The sequence below is a fragment of the Cebus imitator genome, unplaced genomic scaffold, assembly GCF_001604975.1.
Source record: "Cebus imitator isolate Cc_AM_T3 unplaced genomic scaffold, Cebus_imitator-1.0 Scaffold70, whole genome shotgun sequence".
In the NCBI taxonomy this organism is placed as follows: Eukaryota; Metazoa; Chordata; class Mammalia; order Primates; family Cebidae; genus Cebus; species Cebus imitator.
This window is the reverse complement of record NW_016107385.1, coordinates 3848192-3851776: the sequence shown is the minus strand read 5'-3', so window position 1 is coordinate 3851776 and position 3585 is coordinate 3848192. Positions and strand designations below refer to the sequence as shown.

The 3585-nt window shown below is 44.9% G+C and overlaps 1 protein-coding gene across 4 annotated transcripts in view; it reads left to right on the top strand.

Moving 5' to 3' along the window:
• Window positions 1–3585, top strand: part of NDUFAF1 (NADH:ubiquinone oxidoreductase complex assembly factor 1) — a 15715-nt gene that overhangs the window by 10128 nt on the left and 2002 nt on the right. The window lies entirely within an intron of this gene.

Here is a 3585-nt window from a genome sequence, read left to right as displayed (position 1 = left end):
GGGGTTTCACCATGTTGACCAGGATGGTCTCGATCTCTTGACCTCGTGATCCACCCGCCTCGGCCTCCCAAAGTGCTGGGATTACAGGCTTGAGCCACCGCGCCCGGCCCCAGTGTAGCTTTTTGATAATGTGAACTGTCTATTTGTTGGTTGTCCCTGAAGAATCTCTGGAATAAGAATGCTTTTGGATGCTAATGATAACTGATGGGTGGGGGCTCCTAGACAGCTTCAGGATGTAGCTGGTCACTGGAAAGACCAAGGCATGATTTGAAGGCTGGTACTTTCAGTCCCACTTCCAGCCTCTAGGGAGAGCAGAAGGGATGAAGGTTGAATTGATTACTGATGACCAATGATTGAATCAATCGTGTCTATATAATGAAGCTTCCATAGAAATCCAAGAGGACAGACATTGTAGAGCTTCCGGATAACTGGACATGTGGAGGTTACTGGAGGGTGGCACGCCCAGAGAGGGCATGGAGACTCTGTGCCTCTTCTCCCATACCTCACCCTATGCATGTCTTTTGTCTGATTATCTGTGAGTCAAAACTATCCTTTATAATAGGCCAGTAAATTTAAGTGAAGTATTACCCTGAGTTCTGTGAGCCACTCTAGCGAATTGTTTGAACCCAAGCAAGGGATATATAGCCATTCATTCAGAAGTATATGTGACAGCCTACTACTTACAACCGGCATCTGCAGTGGGGGACAGTCTTATGGGACTGAGCTTCAGCCTGTGGCATCTGACTCAATTTCCAGGTAGAATCGAATTGAATTAGAGGACACCTAGCTGGTGTCCGCTGCAGAATTGATGGTGGGTGGGGAGAAACCCCACATGTTTGATCACAGAAGTCTTCTGTGTTGATTGTTGTTGAGTGAGAGAACAGAAAAAACAGTTTGAGTTTTTTTCCACTCAGCTGGAGGATGGTTTGGTGTGTGGAGAAAAACTATACACACAAAGTGTTAGAAGGGTTGTGTTAAGTGGCATGTGAGTAGCAACAGTAGGAGAAACAATTTGTTTTCTTTCCCTCTATATTTTCAGAAGCTTTATTTGCATTTCTCTTTGAGTGAGACTGAACATCTCTTATGTTTAAGGGCCAATCTGTATTTCTTTTTCTGTGCCTTCTCTGTTCATGTCTTTTCTATTGAGTATTTGGTATTTTTTCCCCTCAATTTCTAGGAACTCATTAACTATTTAGATTAGCCTTTTGTCTGTTAGAGAAGTGACTGGTACACTTTACTTTTTAATTTCACTTATTTATTTTTTGCAATTGTGTCCCCCAGGCTAGAGGGCAATGATGTGATAATGGCTCACTGCAGTCTTGACCTCCTGGGCTCAAGGGATCCTCCCTCCTCTGCCTCTTGAGTAGCTGGGACTACAGGTGCACTCCACTAAACCCAGCTACTTTAATAATTTATTTATTTGAGATGGAGTCTTGCTCTGTTCCCCAGGCTGGAGTACAATGGCACAATCTCAGTTCACTGCAGCCTCCGCCTTCAGCTTCCAGCGATTCTCCTACCTCAGCCTACCAAGTAGCTAGGATTACAGGTGCCCATCACCACGCCCTGCTAATTTTTGTATTTTTGGTAGAAAAAGGGTTTCACCATGTTGGCCAGGTTGCTCTTGAATTCCTGACCTCAAGTGATCTGCCCGACTTGGACTCCCAAAGTGCTGAGATTACAGGCATGAACCACCATGCCCAACCTACACCCAGCTACTTTTAAATATTTTTTTGTAAAGGTAGGTTCTTGCTATGTTTCCCAGGCTGGTCTTGAACTTTTGGGCTCAAGTGATCCTCCTTTCTTGGCGTCCCAAAGCTCAGGGATTATAGGCATGAGCCATTGTGCCTGGTCCCCTCCCTTTTGTTTTTACTATTAGGAAAAGTTGTATCTTTATGTATTTGAGAGTTTATTTATAATATAAATTCCTAAAAGTAAAATTGATAAATCAGATTTCAAATTTTGCTTTAGATATTGCTGTATTAGTTTTCTATTATTATGTAAGAAATTACCACAAATTGGCATGAGCATTGTGGCTCATGTGACTCTCTGTTACCTTGTACCGTGAGATGACCGAAAAGACCCTCCTTTTTCCCATCCTTTATGGAGAAGATGTGAACCACTCCTAGCACTGTTACCCTGTGTCTGCCCAGTCGTGGATTAAAAATGAAATTCATATCTAATCCTTGCACTGTGAGAGGCCAAGGCAGGTGGATTGCTTGAATCCAGGAGTTCCAGACCAGCATGGGCAACATGGTGAAACCCGATCTCTACAAAAAAATACAAAAATAATTTGCCGGGCATGCTGGTTCACGTCTATAGTCCCAGCTACTTGGGAGGCTCAGGTGGGAGGATCACTTGAGCCCAGAAGGTGGAGGTTGCAGTTGTACCACTGCACTCCAGCCTGGGTGACAGAGCTAGACCCTGTCTAAAAAAAAAAAAATTACTACAAATTGAGCAACTTAAAACCATACACATTTGTTAGCTCACAGTTCTGTCGGTCATAAATTGGGACACAGAGTGTTTGGTTTCCATGTTCAGGTTCTTAAAAAGCTGAAGTCAAGTTGTCATCTGAGCTGTATTTCTTTCTGGGGTCTCTGGGGAAGAATCCATTTCCAAGCTCATTCTGATTGTTAGCTAAGTTCAGTTCCTCATGACTGTAGAACTAAAGGCTTTGTTTCCTTGCTGGCTGTCAACTGGGGGCCACTGTCAGCTCCTGGAAGCTGTCTACATTCCTTGCGACGTAGTTCCTTTCATCTTCAAGACTCTGCCTCTCATTGTATACCTCTCATGCTTCTAATCTCTTTTACCAATTTTCCCCTCCCCGCCTTCCCTTTTTTTTTTTTTTTGAGACAGTCTCACTCTGTTGTCCAGGCTGGAGTGCAGTGGCGCTTCTCAGCTCATTGCAACCTCTGTCTTCCGGGTTTAAGCAATTCTCCTGCCTCAGCCTTCCAAGTAGCTGGGATTACAGGCACCTGCCACCACATCCAGCTAATTTTTGTATTTTTAGTAGAGATGAGGTTTCATCATGTTGGCCAGGATGGTCTTGATATACTGACCTCAGGATCCATGAGCCTCAGCCTCCCAAAGTGCTGGGATTACAGCCTTGAGCCAGTGTACCTGGCTCACGCCCTGCTAATTTTTATGATTTTAGTAGAGATGGGGTTTCACCATGTTAACCAGTCTGGTCTCAAACTCCTCACCTCAAGTGATCCACCTGCCTTGGCCTCCAAAAGTGCTGGGATTACAGGTATGAGCCACCAGGCTGAGCCTCCTTGGTCCCTTTGTTATGGGCTCAAGTGATTGTTAGGACTGTAATAAAGGATAATCTCCCTTTATTACAGTGCGATGATTTGGAACCAATTATCTCATAGCAGCACTGACATTAGTGTTTGGTTGAATACCTGGAAGGAGGTCTGTGTACACTGGGAAATGGAAATCTTGGGGGCCATCTTAGAATTCTGCCTACCGGCCGGGCGCGGTGGCTCACGCCTGTAATCCCAGCACTTTGGGAGGCCGAGGCGGGTGGATCACGAGGTCAAGAGATCGAGACCATCCTGGTCAACATGGTGAAACCCCGTCTCTACT